Here is a 15891-nt window from a genome sequence, read left to right as displayed (position 1 = left end):
TTTCCTCTTGCTCCATAGGGAAACATCCACAGGGATTTCACTAGACCTTGCCCTTGGGCTTGTAGAAAAGCACATTGACACAACATTTATACGATCACTTCTCATCTTGTCACCGGAGTCTTCCTCTGTTCTTAACAGGCTATTGCTTGGTGTGTGGTCATGCATTACTAGAAAAGTGCACTGGCATGGGGTGGTCACTGTCGTGCCTACAGTACCATACAGCTGTGCTGGACTGTGGCTCAGCTGCCTAATAGTCAGACCTGCTCAAGCCAAGCCTCACTATTCCCATCTCAGAGTCCTTTACTTGCAGATTCCTCCATCCCTGAGCTCTATCACTCAAAGTAAGACTTGAGTATGAGCCAAGTAAGCTATTTTACACACTGGCTTGCAACCAACTCATCACCTACAGTATCCATGATTTAATGCAAAAATTTGGTCTTTGCCCATGGCTGGAAAGGTGTTTGATGACACCCCTTTGTTCAGAGGCTGTCCGGATGCTGTGTACCTGGATTGCCTTCTGCTCTCTTGCCTCCTGATGGTGGTTCCAAACCCTTCCATTAGCATAAAGGGCAGACAGTTGAGCACATACTGCAATTCAAACATAGCACTGGCTGCTTCCTCTCCCCCAGCTGACTTTTTTTAAAGGATTTTGTGTTCAACTGTTCAAAACTCTTCAAAACAGAGGCTATGTTTAAGTTCTCTTTAATTGGCAAAAGCTAGGGAAGCCCCTCTGGGGTGGAGGTGGGGTGGGGAGCTGCTGGCAGATGTGTCAGGAGAATGCACTAGGAGAATTAGTTTGCCAGGGTGAGCACAGTCTGCTCTAGCTACCATGTCTGCTGATAGAGGCTTTCCTTGCTGCATGTTTCAATGCAAATTTTCAGAGGCCCTCAGTCCTAATACTTGGATCTGGAACTAGGTACATTCACAGTCTGTCCGCAAAATGTTAATCTCCAAATACTATGATGAAGACAGAGAGAAAGACAGAAAAGGAGGAAGAAAGGAAGAAACGTACAAAACAATCAACACACTAGAAGTCTAGGGTTTACCTATAAGACCTTATTTTGTGACTATTTTGACTATATGTACAGTGGCAAATATCAATGTAAATATTAAAATATTTTTTATAATTATTCGTTTTTCCTGGAAGAAGAGTATTTTTGGAATTGGCTTTGTAGTGTGGGGGTTTTTTGTGTTACCAGGAATTGTTTCATGAAATAATATATCCATAACTCAAATATAAGTTCACACACATTGTTTCATCTGTTCTTTGATGGACTGAATTTGTACTGTCCTAAACCATTCACAGATTTTAAATCAAAATGCCTAGAAAGAATAGTAAATTATTAATGGAAAAATATACTTTAGTGATGTTCTGCATTTAGTATACTATGATCGTTTAATTTAAAATGGTCCTTCATAATAGTATTAAAAATTTCTCCCCTTGAAGCAGAAGTTAAAACTAAAACTACAGAATTCTCTAATCAAATACTGGATTAGACTTGGTTGAGCTGGCTTGTAAGATTCCCAATACCATAGAGAAATTTGTTTTCTCCTCCTCTTCTTTACTTCTCACTGAAAGACAAGCCAAGCAGAAGTGGCAAAATCCAGCTGGGACTGGCCCATACTTCTTTCTGTATTTGGCTACAGTTAAAAACTACATGTAAAACATTGCTGATTGCCCAGTATTCAGGTCTTTGGTTGCCTTGCTTGTCTGAAGGGGACTGGAAACGTTAAATCAGTTTAGAAAATTCTGACTCAGATAACTGTCTGGCTTTTCATATCAGCTTTGCAAACTGGAATTGATACAAACATGTTTTTAAATGATAGCAGAATGGCTAGCATGGATCTCTGCATGTTTTAGTTCTGGCTGTAACATGCCCTTTTAACCTGGACTTGGGGCAAATTTTGTGCCTTGCTGATGATCTTGTCAAATCCAGTGCCACCAAGGTTGTTTGTTCCTCCCATGGTAACCTCATTGAGGTGGAAGTCCATTTCCTCAGCCACAGTCTCCTCTGCTGCCAGTGGTCTTTCTCTTAACCTTTTCTCATATGACAAAGGTTGTGTGCTGATGGTTCCTCATGCAGAGTGAAAATGAAGACAAAGACAGAGTTGCCGGAAGCGACTGACAGTTGGCTTAAGCAGAATATATGGGATTTTTTAACATTTTCCCTAACTTTTCCACCCATCAAGTCAGTTCATAGGCCTTTATAATGCACTTTTATGCCTCAAATTCTTCAAAGCAAAAAGGAGCAGAAATAATCTTCCTCTTTCCTGTCCACAAGCTTTTCCAGCACGACCATTCAATCTATAAAATTTGATTTCATGAAGTGTCATTACCTTATCACTAGCTTTCGAGAAAAGCAGATGTCAGCAGCCACCCTAGATATTGTGTTAATGCACATTGTATGTTTTCAGCTGGATCTTGATTGAAGATAATCAAAACAAAATAAAAAGGAGATAATAAAATACCTCATTGTAATGGTATCACTAGAAAAGGTAATGCTTTGCATTGATTGAATACCTTCCTCTTCCACCAGCGTTAACTAATGATGCTTTGTTAATTAAGTCCTGTGAGAGAGTAGGGGATCAGTCCTGAAAATAATTCAGGACTAGCGTCTCCATAAAACCCTCACACAGCTGTCAGGACTATTTTCTACATATTTTCCTAGCTAAAGCCTGGTTGCGGAGACAAATTCCTTGGGCTGACAAATCAGCATATGTGTCACTGCAGCACTGCCTAAACTTTAGGGGCAGAAGATAAAAGCCAGTTCTCAAGCTGACTTTTTTTTCCCCCTTTTTTTAAGATAAATTGTTAGTACGTTCTTTGAAAAGGCCCTGAACCATTTGTTTTATGCAAAACACTCAAAAGACAAAAAGAATTCATCAGCTGGCTTTGTAATTCATTCACTCAGATGTAGTTTCTGCATCTTGAATTCGCTACAGGCTCAGAGGAGAAAAAAACAGTCTATGACCCAATGAGGTCTTGTCTGACTTGTTGCTGTTCTCCTCCTCAAGCAGAGGAATTCAAGAGGATGCTGGTTACTTGTTCTCACATACTAGAGCAAAGGTACATTCACGGAAACTCAGCTGCAGAGTGCAGTGGGTTTGGTTTTTTTTCTGATAAGACTGCAGATAGTCGGGCTGTGGCTCTATGAATGCTAAGCAGGTGAGATATATCATACAGGAACAGTTTTATCCTCAAGTCTCTGGACAACCTTATCCTTTCCTTCAGTTATGTACTTGCAGTTGTGTATCTGCATAATTCATGTGCCTGTTGCCTGTTGTTTTCCTCTGTGTTTCCACTTTGTTCCTCCCTCCCACTGGTTCTGGGAACCACCAGGGTTACCTCACATTTCTCAAACAGGTTTTTGAAGTTAACCCCAGTGTTTTCTCACTAAATTGCTGAGTGTGCCACAAAGCAGGGACTTTTAATAAACAGGGAGTGTGAGCAGAAATTCAGCAGAACTAGTTTTTTCCATATTCCTGTTATGGAAATTGGAAAATACTCAAGTTTCACATGAATCATAGTGAAGCACATACAATGTTATTGTGCATCCTTTCGTAGGCTGAGATGAAAGTGTGGAAGTAAGAGTTTTGCTAGGTAGGTAATGCAAAATAAATGGTGAGATTTACACTTGCCCTGTCCCACTCCTTTGTCAGACTATCAGTATCTTCTCTTTGTTTTTCTTCCCTGAGGAATATGACACCTAGGGCATCACATCATCCATGTGTCTGTTTTCCTCCTATATCTTTTGAGGACATTGGCCATTGCAAGTCAGGTGTGAAAGGGAGAAGTCTCCAACTTGCCTGGAAGGCAGCAGTTTGATAGGAGAGAAGAAAACCAAACCAGAGCCTCTGCTGGAGAAAAACCAGGGAGACCAGAGCTGCCACAAAATGTGCTTGGCATCTGCACTGCAGTGTTCCCCCATTTGAGCACCTACAGCTCCAGACTGGCGCAGCTCTCTTTTGCTCAGTGGGGATGGGAAGAGCTATGGAGAGGAAAGAATGAACAGAAGACAAAACAGAGTTCCAACAATAATGAAAATTCATTGGTTCTGCCCTTCCACTACTTTTTCTGCCATCCATGTTGGCCTCCTGTCTCCACAGCTGGTTTTCTCATTTGCTTGCAGAAGATCCCACAGCTACCTCTGTGTCTTTACTGTAGTCTGACAGATTCTGAAAGAATCATCACTAAAGGTCAGCATATTGCATGAAAAATCCATTATTTAATACACATTTTAAAAATAGAACACTTTCCCATATCTGTAGGTGCCACTGGCAGGAACGTCCAGCCATCCCAGTTCTGAAGACAGTGAAAAATGTGCTTTGTATGCTTGCTTGTCCTACAGTCTCTGTAGAGTTTTCTTTTGTCACTGGAATAACTTGATTTCTTCTGAGTTTCCTCAGACTGGAATAGATGTGTTTGTTTTTTTCCACATCCCCCTCTCCTTTTGACTAAAAAGTCATCTCCTATGCTCTAAACGTACCTGAAAACTTTTGTTTTCCTTCCTCTCAAATTGTTGTCCAGCTACCTATCTACACGGAGGAGGTAACTGAAAACATGAGGCAGAAAATGGTGTGGAGGACATTCTCTGTAGAGCCGCCTTCATTATGGAGTCTGGTCAGAAAGGGTTAAATTCACGCACCACAAATATGGGTGGATGTGTGTGGTAGTTTGGTCTAGGCCTTCCCTGGTGACCAGTTTGTAACCAAGGAAGGGCCCAGATTTACCCAGTATTCCCTACAATTTTTATGTAAGCCGGGCTATAAGAAGGAAGGAGGGAAGGCCTTCGCTCTCTCTTTCCTTCCGGCGGCTTGGAGGTGCAGGTTCCCTGCTGTTGAGTCTGTCGTGTTGGGGAGCGAGGCCTGGTAGGGCCTTGTCGACCTTGGGAGGCGGAGGTTGCCAGCGATCGTTCCAGAGCGACTCTTGGTTGTCCCAAGGAGAGTAGTAAGATAGTTTTTTTTGCCAATTCTTTTAGTTGCTAGATATTGGGCTACTAATCAGGAGATATATATATATTTTATTTTGGTTTTGTTCCTTTTCCCTTCCCCCTTCCCTTTCTCTTGTGAAATTGTATATATATTTCAATTGTATATAACTGTAATATAAGTGTAAATATATTTATATATATTGCTTTAGCTGTCTCTCTTCTTTCGGTTTTCTTGGTTGTTTTTTCCCTCTTCTCCCTGAGGTTTTTTTTGGGAGGGGACTTCTTGTGGTAAGGTTTGGAGACTTGGCAGGGAGCCAGCTTCAAAACATATCAATGTGGCACTCAGTGCTTGACCAAGAAAGGCATTATGCTTTCCCTTTGAAAGATGACACAACTCTCAGACTCTTGTTGCTGTAGCAGAAGTAGCATGTGCCTAGATACATTTCCGTCCAACCATGCATTTCCAGAGAGGTTTAAATGTGAAAAGCAGGAGCCCCACTAGCATGGTGACTTCAAATGCATGTGTCCACGCATGACTTACTTGGCTAGCAGCTACAGCAATGAAACAAGTTTTGCCAGTAGCTTGGGTCCACATAGTCTTTTCTCCATTAAATAGGTCACAACATTGTTTTTCAATTTGTGCTCTTGTTTACTGGATTCTTACCCTGGCTGACAGATAGCCTGAAGGCATGGTGTTGCAAAGGGACAGTGGGATGGCTGAAGGTCCTCTAATGAGATGTACCCCTCCTGTTGCAATACTCTTTGTATCTCTACAGAAGCCCCTGTGCAGACTGACAGGAGGTCAGTGAGGGGAGAAGTTTGGGGGTCAGAGTTGTGCTATGCAGGTTGGTGATTGTGCAATGCCGTGTCCCCAGGCAGAGACTTAAGTCAGTGAAGCAGTGCACTCCAGTGTCTCCCAGCACCAGACATCTCCCCTTATTTTACCAGAATGCATCACATGCAGGTTGTGCAGGAAATTGGATGTAATAGATATCTGGATATATTGAGAAAAAAAATAACTGTGTGAAAGAGCCCTCACCTCCTTTCTTGGGTGACTTGTACAGATTGTACCTCCAAGAGTGACAGGGGACAAAACAAGACCATCTCACCTCCAAACAGCAAGTGTGCTGACAGGAATCGAGGAAGAATTGTAAAACAGCCAAACAAAGGATGAATGTTGCAATGGTCATTTTGAAATAAACCTGTTTGTGACGAGCAGTGACTGTGGCAATATTTACGCTATGATTCATTCCAAAGTGCAGCACCTGCAGTTTTAGTGTGGATGGCTTTTAGGATAGAAGCAGCAGCAAATTCTATTCTAACATTTAATGATGAGAAAGCAAGCATTAAAGCCGCTCTTGGCTCTGGTTCTGCATTAACTTAAAGTAGGACTTGTGTAAGGGGTGTCTGGAAGCATCTTTCCACTGCCAGGTGCCTGTTGCTTGTAACTGACTCTCAGCGGACAAGGGTTCACACAGTTGTTTCTCTCTCTGTATGCACTTGCACTTCCTCTTCTTTTTTATGTGACCATTGCAATTACAAGAAACTCAGCTGGCATATATCTGACCACATTAGAGCTCTGAGGATGCCCTCAGAAAGTCCCTTACACTGCCTTCCACTCCTCCTTGATGACAAGACTGAACTGTCTTATCTGCTAGATTGTCGGGCGACAACGTCTGTCTCTGTCTGTAGGCTCCAGGCAGCTACTAGCAGCCTCCTTACAGGAATCCTTGCAGACAGACATGCATGTTATTCTCTCAGCACTACTGATAAACAAACCGCTACAGCCAGGAAGAGGTCAGAGGTGGTCACTGCTTTGTATGCCTGGTTGTTGATGATGTCGGAAGGCAGAAACTCATCAAATTCCAATAGCTACCAGTGGGAGCTGCATGTGGTAACACTGCAAAAACAGCTCTTCTTGGGGAATCAAAAAGTCAGGTTCCTGTTACTTTACAGAAACTAGGGTTCAGAATATGGGACTGCACTCCCACTCCTACCCTAATAATATCACTAATACCTAACCAGTGAAAATGCCTGGCTTACTGGCCATGTTAGCAGAAGAAAATGAGATCAGGAAAGAAAGTGAGTACAGATTATTTCCTCTGAGAAGATCTTTGCTTCCAACAAAATCTTCAACATTCAGACTTCTCAGTTCAGTCCTCAAAGGTACTCAGTGGTTTTTTTCCTACAAGGGCAAAAAATACTTGTAAGTGCAGGGAAGAGTCTTCAAACAGACTGGTTGGAAGACTCCTCTGCTTAGCACTACACATGTTCTTTTGGTTTTTCCCTGTACTTAACTACTAGAGTTAGTTTGGAACAGTTTAAAGAAAACACCTTCAAACACTTAAGGGGGAGAGGGGAAATAAGAATAAAACAGTTGTTCAAATACACAAATGCCTATCCAAAAACCTGGAAGAACTGTTTCTTTTGGGAAATTTGCTCACTCATGTTTTGCCCTTCTCACCTGTCTTTAATTTTCCACTCAGAGGAATTTTTGTTTCTTTTCCTTTCCATTTCAGACAATAAAGCTGATTTTCTGTCTTCTAAGTCAATGCAAACGTGCCTTCTTGGGAAGGCTTGCCCTGGAGAATGGCCCCTGCAAACAACCTGGGCCATGTGTCAGCCACAGCATGGCAATTCTGCTGCTTTGAGGGTGCAGAGTGAACAGATTCAATGAAGACTGTTCTTCAAATGCAGGATTACAGAGAATCCTTTAAATTCATAGGATTTGTTAAAATACTAGGGAAAATGCTTTCTGATTCACTTACAGAAGCAGTATGATTTGTTGGCTTGTTTTTTTAATGCTTTCTCAGTCATAGTGATCTAGATTCAGGTCTTGAAACCACCAGTGGTATTTGGTGTGCAAGAAATGGAAAACTGAGACTTGCTTTGTAACAGAACTTTGAATTTAAAATAAATTTGCTTAGTATGTTGGTTTAGGAAGCAACATTTGCAGCAGCTGCTGCATATCTGTAAAATAAGGGATTTTTTTCCCCTTCTTTTCAAACTGAAAGGAAAGCAACAAGTCCAAACGTCAATAGACTAAAAATATCCAGTGGGTATAATGAAAGAGATGAAAGGGGTCAGATGACACACAGATGAGTTTTGCTCAAAAATGTTTAATGGTGAGTAATACCATATTTCTTCTTCATGTTCTGTGCTTTTCCATCCTCATTTCCAGCTAGCCTCTCTCCTCCCAGTGCTTGTTTTGTTGCAGCATGTAAAGCCTAGGTCCTGTTGAGGCGAGGTGGTATGGTCCACATCGGTCATAGTGCTGCAGGATCACATCAGACCCGGTACAGCTCTCAGGAGTTTAGCAAAAGTAATGGTTGCTTGAAGGATGAGAGCTCCTGCAGCACTGAGACTTGAACCAGTTTTAGAAACACTCCCTGTGCTGAGCTGCGGCCCAACCCTCACAGGCAGGGTAGGGCTATTATCTGCCTGCACACCAGAGGGCTGAGTCAAGGATGGATTCTGTGACTTCAGCGGTGCCACAGGAATCCTGTGGCACAGGCAGGAGCACAGCAAACTTCCTTGCTTCAGTACTAACGCTGTATCATCACCAGATGGACCAGAATTAGCTGTACCCAGGGAGCTTGAGAAGAGAAGGAAAGACCAATGGATGTCATTCCTCCATTTGCTAACTGGAGTAACCCAGTATGGAAGAGAGAGGGTCCTGAGTCAGGAGATGTCAATACCACAGTGGTGCATTTGCCATGCTGCCCTTTCCTCCACAGCAGAGCAGAGGTACTTGGTACTCAGGGCTTGCCTTCCTGGTTAAACATTCCCCAGGGTACAGGCTCTCCCAGCTCACATTTGCCAGTGTTTTTGGGTTTGGGATAGCTGCTGTTTCCCTATAAGCAGGTAGAGAACTGTTTTAGTTCCTGCTAAGGGCCACTGGCACCTAGACAGAGTTTTACCAGAGCTTACGGAAATGTTTTTAGCTAAAACAAATATTGAACTCAAACCTTTACAGAGTTTGAAACTATTTATGTGTGTGGTTTACGAAGCAGTTTAGCTGTTTTGAACCAGCATTACTGCTGAAAAAAGACATTCTGGCCCTTCCCTCTCCTGTCACTTCTCATTCCTTCTCTAAGCTGTAGAAGCAAGCTGATTGGGCTGCAGACTAAGCCTTCAAAGCCAAGTGACAGGTTCTTGCTGGATTAGTGAGCTGAACTGGCTGAACATGCCAGGTACTAGTGTGAGCCCAAAAGTCTGCAAAGCAAAGGTGGAGAGGACAGGTCTCCCCCCTTTTAGTGCTACACAGCTTTAGATTAGTGAAAAATACTCGGGAAAAATGATCCATCAAAACTTAGTGTTGAGACTAGAGTGCTAACCTGAGATATGGCAGAACTTGGTTAAAGACTCTTCTGTGTCAAGCCAAGCAGAGGTTCACACCAGCCAGAATCACATACACCTACACTTACATACACATATATAATTTCTGTTTATCTCTTTCCATTTTTGCCAAAATATTCTGGACTAAAGTAAAAATAAAAAATAGAAAAAGCAAAACATAAAAAACGCAGAAGTTGCTGCAATTGAGTACCTAACCCTGTTAGCTGTCCTGACTGTAGTTACAAACATAAATGCACTCTCACATGCCAGCTACTCTCCAAATAAGAGTTGTCAGCATTGGTCAGATTTGTTGATCAGCTGCCAGCAGTCTCCCAACAAAACAGATGGACTAAGGCTTTGAACTGTGGCTATCATCCAGAAAAGCACCTGCTCCTCTCTGCCCCAAACATGTAATTACGTTAGCTGCTGCATGCTTATTTTTTGTTTACCGTTTCCCACTAACCTCTAACAGTGCTTCTTTTAAAAGAGAGCTTAGATAAAGCTGAACACAGCACTTACTAAGCTGTAGGGAGAATTACACTCCCTCTTGGAATTAATGTAAAGGGACTCTGCCAGAACAGGATGTACAGAGCTCTCCAGGAACCCATACCAGAACATGGGTTGGCTTTAGAAAGAATGGTTTATCTTATTTTCCATGTGCCTTGTTTACCAGGACTGTGGATGAACCAGGGCCTTCCTCTCTCAGGACCCTGTCTGCATCATGGGGAGTAATGAAGAGGATTTGTCATTGCCTCCAGCTGCCATTTAAAACTGCCTCTGCTCCCTACAGAAAGCAGTGTAGATGTTTTGCAAAGGTGAATGCCATCAATATGTTTTCCAGTCTGGTTATTTTAACACTTAATTATTCCATTACCACTCCCCAAGGTGCTTTATTTACCTGGCTCCTTGGAGCTGGCACTCACAAGTAGGCTTCGGGGAGCAGAGGTTAGGAGGAGCTTCCCTGATTTGAAACTGTTACTGCAATTTGGTGCCCTGATGGACTAAAAGCTGAAAGGAAGGACTATAGCTATTTATGATATAGCAAAGCCACACAGCTTATGAAATTTGTTCCTCGTGCAAGAACATCAACATTTTTTTGACCCGAGACTCTAATTTCAGTCTTTGGCATCTGAACACTGCACCTTTGATCAACAGTTACTAGTGTACAACATCCCCAACCATTAAACAAGGTCAAGAAGCCACTCGTTTCACACATTTCCTTCTTTTTCACATTCCCATTCTACCTTCATCACCAATCTCCTTTCATTTAATTAACAGAAATAGCACGAGATGACAGAGAACATTGAATAAAGTCCCTCTCTCACTTATAGATATGCTGCAGCCCTCCTTTCTCCACAGTGGTGTCCAGGCCGCCGTCTCATGTCAACTACTGCATCTCTGCCCATCAGCAATAAGACAGTGCCATCCATGGCTAATGATGGGAAATGTGAGGAGACAACATGTCAACATGTCATCTGAACTTGTGTCTACCATAATATTATGGCTGTGGCTTTAAATACTTTTTACTGTATAACATGATTTGGACAACATCTCTCATCAACAGTGGGACTGATTCAAACACTAATAAGAGGAAGGACATCCTCACAATTAAGCATGTGTCAGATGAAAACTAAGTGGCAGAGGCAGTTTAATAACCTTGCACCACACCCTGTGTGATGTCAACAGAGCACTCAAGAAATCCCTGTTGTTGGCCATGCTAATGGAGGCCCTGCCTGAATTACAAATATGATATAGTATGTCTCCAGTTGGGATTTTTAAGTGTTGGGAAGCACCCTCTGGTCCACAGTAGGGAGTCTTCTGCTGGGCAGATACAGGAAACACTTCTATCAGCAGAGAAGGCAGAAGTCACACAGTCACACAGAGAGTGAGTGCTCTTGGACAATGTTTCCAATGAGCAATTCCAGCTGAATTTCTTAGTCCTATTTCAGAATATAGCCTAAATCACTTACACTACAAGCTTTCCATACTTCATTACATTTTCTAGATTTGAAAAAGACAATTGAATTTACTTGGCAGATAAGTTTTAGAAGTGGAAGTTGCAGAAAGAAGATACAAACACCTTTTTGTCCCATCAGAAATGACTATATTTGCATGACCTTACTGCTTCCCAAAATTGTCATTAGCATTGTTTGTACACTTTACTTTCTGAGGTTAACCTCAACTGGATAAACATGCAGTGTTGTGGGCAGATAACAGGAGTAAAAGGATAGGCAGAGAAATGTAAGCCCTTGAGTAGGACTCAGACTAGGTCTGCAGGACAGTTCCTCCAAGTTACAACAGGAAATTGGCTTCAGCTTATGCGATATGTGGCTCTGGACCTGTTGGATATTAAGAATAAGGTTGTAGCGGCATAAGTGGTCCTCGTAGGTCTAACCACTGTAAAAGAACCATAAGCTTCATGCTCACTGTGTATGCATGGATCCACAAGACTCTAAAGACCTGTTTGGGAAGGTAGTCTTCATTCACTTCTATCTGTTATACAAAAGCACACCCAAGTCATGTGCCTGCTGTGGCAGTCACTATGTAGATGTGTAACAAGGAGTTGTGGCTCCAGATAGTGGATTAAAGGAGGTTTTTTCTATCAGATTTTGAAACTAATTCTTCTAATGACAGAAACAATTTGCATTATTACTTCACTTACTAGTCAAAGTGAACAGTCAGCAGCAGTCTCTATTAGTAGCTTACAGAAAATTGCTGCCAAAGGTTATGTTTCTCTATTGGAGAAAACTTTTCTTTTAGAAATATCACTGAAGCCACATCCTAAAAACAATGTGGACCAGAGATGAAGATGATAACTATTTGCTGAAAAGAAGTGGTTTCCAGCACTGTTACAGAAATCAGCTTCACTTCTGGGAATGAAAAAATGGAGCACAATGAACACTAAAAGAAGCAGAATGTTCCCCTTACTGCTTACTGAAGTGGTATTGGGCTTTACACAGCTACATACGAATGTCAAACCTGAGTTTAGTGAGATCCCTTTGTGCTTACAAAGTCTGTTCCTGAGCTCACTGGTGGAATGTGAAAGATTGCATTAAGTCAATAACACCATGAAGAAAAACATAAAGCAGTTGCACCTCTGTTCTCTCCAATGTGGTATTTCATATTCACAGGTAAAGCCACAGGAAATTCAGAGATCACATCCACACTGCATAGCTGAATTTTGTTGGAGTTGGAACCATGGTTGAACTGATGGTACAGAGAGGCCCTGGGACCATTGTCTTTATCTGGCCAGTAACAACAGGCACCCCATCCATTTGCTCTTCTTCCATGCAACCCCTGGCTCACCAGGTGCCACAGATGGCATTTCCCATGAGTGATGTAGCACTCTTCCCTGCAGCGAGTAATTTAAAGCAGAAAGGTGGGTCCCATAAGGGAACTGTGAAACTGCTGCACCAGCACAGAAGACTGGAATGTTTAAATAACTAAATATCCTTACTGAAGAAGAATATATAAAACAAGCTAGAATTTCTCACCTGATATGCTTTTCTTTGGTGGCCATGGGAATTCCTATAGCACTTTTCTAGCTATGATAGTAACAAATAGGATAACTGCATAGAGCTAAATCACAACTGTGGAAGTACTTCTTCCTGTAACATTCCTGAAAGTTACTCTCCCTATTTTGCTAGGTACAAACCAACACTGGGTCTTGGCGAATGAATAGCAAATGGGAAGTCATGTGGTTACTTTGTATTCTGTCTTTATATCTGTCCTGTACACCCCAAATGACAGCAATAGATTAGGTTTCATATTTTCCTGGGAAGGCAGCAACAAGTGCTTTGCAAAACACTTCTCAGCTGTGTCTTATTACCTGGGGTAAAATGGTATGGAAATCCTTCTTTTCCCAGTAGCACTTGCAAGCTCTGGGCCTTGATTCAGTTTCTGAAACATACATAGAAACTGTGTTAATCCATCAGTTTAAATATTCATGCAGCTGCTTTCTAAACCTCTATAATCAGACTGATATTGCAGGTCATGCCTTAAACTTCCTCCAGAATCTTTACTGGCACTTGTCTACCAGGTGTAGCAGCTGCAAGTGATATTTCCTTCTGACCATGAACAACTGAGGAAATTTATCTCATCCTATCTGATGCTAACTTGGTTATGGTGACTCACCTCCTTCCATGTTTTCTAGGCTAAGTTGCTACAACATTCTCCAGCTGCCAGCACAGTCCCAGGGGTCTGCAGAAAATTTTTTTCAAATTGTTCTAGTTATAGAGGATGGTGGTTAATTCCTTATGTATAACCAAATCAGAGTCTAATCCTAGCTATCAAAGCCTTTAATGAAAAATGCCTCCAAAGTAGTATCTTTCCTGCTTCTTCTGCAGATACATACCTTAGGAATGATGAAATAATCCACACTATAGGTTTAGGAAAGTAGGATCTGCTTCTGTCCTGGGCTTGGCACTGGATTTCATATGCATTGACACCTTGCTTTGGCACAAAATTCCAGACCTTACCCTCCCTCTGTTTTTCCAATAATAGAAGCTTTGGCTTAGCAATAATTGATTACACTCAACACTGCACAGAATATTTTTTCTCACATTTGCAACCAGTAGAAACAACTAAAAAAAAATATGCTAAATGCTGTAAAGTTATAGTCCTTTTTAGGTAAATTTAGTGATAGTAGGATTTGCTGCTGACCTTCTCTTTGCACTCCCTTTGCTTAACTGATTGCTACATACATTTTGACTTGTAAGCAGTCCTGTGTAGGGGGTGTGCAAGTGAGACTGATTCATCTTTAGGGAGAAACAGACTAATCAAATTATACTTCTTTATGGTCAGGCTAAAATAGCAGAGTTTGCAATGCAGTGAGCAGCTTAGCTCAAAAAGTCAAGCACAAGGTGACTCAAAGAGTCATACACACACCATCTTTTAACATCAGCAGTCTAACCCCCCTAATGCAAGAGTCCTTCCCTCTTTCCCATGTTTCCCTGACAGAAGTTTTGAACAGCACAACTCTACCCTCCCCTCCCTGTGCACAACAGGCTGGTGTCTCACACAGCATGCAAATTCCAATCCTCCCTCCCCCTCTAATCTGCTGAGGTGCAGCAGAAGCATCCTGACTATATTTCCAACACATAAGGCCCAGAGCTTCTGCCAGTTTGTTACACTCAGCTGTGACCTAGCCCAAGCCCACAAGGAAGATGCCTCACCAAGCTGCACTCTGGATCCTGTGCAGATACAACAGAATGTGTATTCATGAGCCTCGACACACAGCCACCAGAAATGTCTTCACCATTGCAGCAGGTGTTACACATTTCTGCAAAAGTAAGTGTGGGCCCAGGCTGTCAGCATCTATTTGCCAAGAAAATCCGTGTAAGATGCAGCGTGTCCATGCATTCACTCCTGTTCAGAACCCCTTATTACCCTGCCCACATCTTAGTCTTCCTCTCTGCCTAGGTGATGTGAGTACATATTAGCAGTGTAGGCTTGGTGACAGCAGGACCCAGAGTTTAGACAAGATGGTCCAGGTTTGCCCTTTCTCATGGTAGGCCTGTGATTTTTAAGGTACAACCAACTGACTCAGCAGCATTCTGAAGAACAATCTTTAAATATGCACGTGTTGTGTTTGGATCTCACCCAGAGTACTCTGGCTGGTGCAGAAATGCTAGGTCAGTTTGGCTGATGCAAAACTGAAACAGGTCCACCAAGATCTTCATCTGGATTTGAGGCAGTATTAGCTGCTGGTCCCACTGTTCCTGTAGAGCTTGTTATGATAAATGGTATAGCTACACAGAGGAACACAATCAGTCCTCTTCTATATACAGCTCATCTGACTCTTGGAGATCCAGACACTTCTACATGAAAAGTCTGAATGGCTTGGCAGTAACCCTTTTGGAAACCAAGTACCTTAGGCACTGTTAGAAACTGATTTTCTTCCTCTTTTCTATCCATTACCTTGACTTCCGAGTCAGACAATGACTGAAAAGAAAGGTGAGTGAATTTCTGATCCTGGTGGTTTTTTGTGACCTGCTGGAATGAGTTTAACAACAAAAAGTCAAATAGAAATAAATTTTCATATTGTGCAGAGTGCTTTCAGGCCACCTTCAAAGAAGGTACTGTACTGCTCCATTTCCTCTGACTTAAAGAGAGGTTTCAGCCAGCAGCATGCTTCATTTACTTTCTCTGGAGTTACAGCTTGGGGATTACTCCTCCATTTCACTGGCAAAGCTGAAATAGTGATGTGATTCAAGTTGAGGCACCCGTTTTAAACAATGATGTAGCATCTCTGCAATAAAAAGGTTGCATTGAATTAACTCCTTAGAGTGAGGAATGCAGACAGCAGAGTTTAGGACCTGGAACTGGTTCCAGCACAGCTTCACTGTTGCTCTCTGTAAAGACCTGACCTTTTAGGAAACTGTGCTCTGGCTCCTTTCTAAGCCTCCTGGCTCTGTCAATCTCTTGACATTTGGGTGTTTCTATATCACCAGTCTCATAATTCTTTCTCAATCACTTGAATCCCAAAGATCTTAAAACCTGTGGCTGTCTCCAGTTTACACCCTTTTAAGGTGACAAGAATTGTATATATCTACCACTACCCAAGGCCACCCCTGGATGCCCTTGTCCCACCCTCAAAATCATTTGCCACTGATCTCTTGTG

General features: G+C 42.2%; 2 long non-coding RNA genes across 2 annotated transcripts; one reads left to right on the top strand and one right to left on the bottom strand.

Annotated features, from left to right (window-relative positions):
- Window positions 1-4161: 4161 nt before the first annotated feature.
- On the bottom strand, window positions 4162-14457 carry LOC116780851. Its single transcript, XR_004354672.1, has 3 exons — window positions 14444-14457; window positions 13099-13169; window positions 4162-4176 (listed from the first exon to the last, which is right to left on the bottom strand). It is a non-coding gene; the product is annotated as an uncharacterized LOC116780851 (long non-coding RNA).
- LOC116780850 lies at window positions 8219-10086 on the top strand. Its single transcript, XR_004354671.1, has 3 exons — window positions 8219-8355; window positions 8498-8678; window positions 9943-10086. It is a non-coding gene; the product is annotated as an uncharacterized LOC116780850 (long non-coding RNA).
- Window positions 14458-15891: the final 1434 nt, after the last annotated feature.

Source organism: Chiroxiphia lanceolata, chromosome Z (genome assembly GCF_009829145.1).
Source record: "Chiroxiphia lanceolata isolate bChiLan1 chromosome Z, bChiLan1.pri, whole genome shotgun sequence".
Classification (NCBI taxonomy): domain Eukaryota; kingdom Metazoa; phylum Chordata; class Aves; order Passeriformes; family Pipridae; genus Chiroxiphia; species Chiroxiphia lanceolata.
Note: the sequence above shows the minus strand (reverse complement) of the source record. Positions and strands in the feature narration are given on the sequence as shown.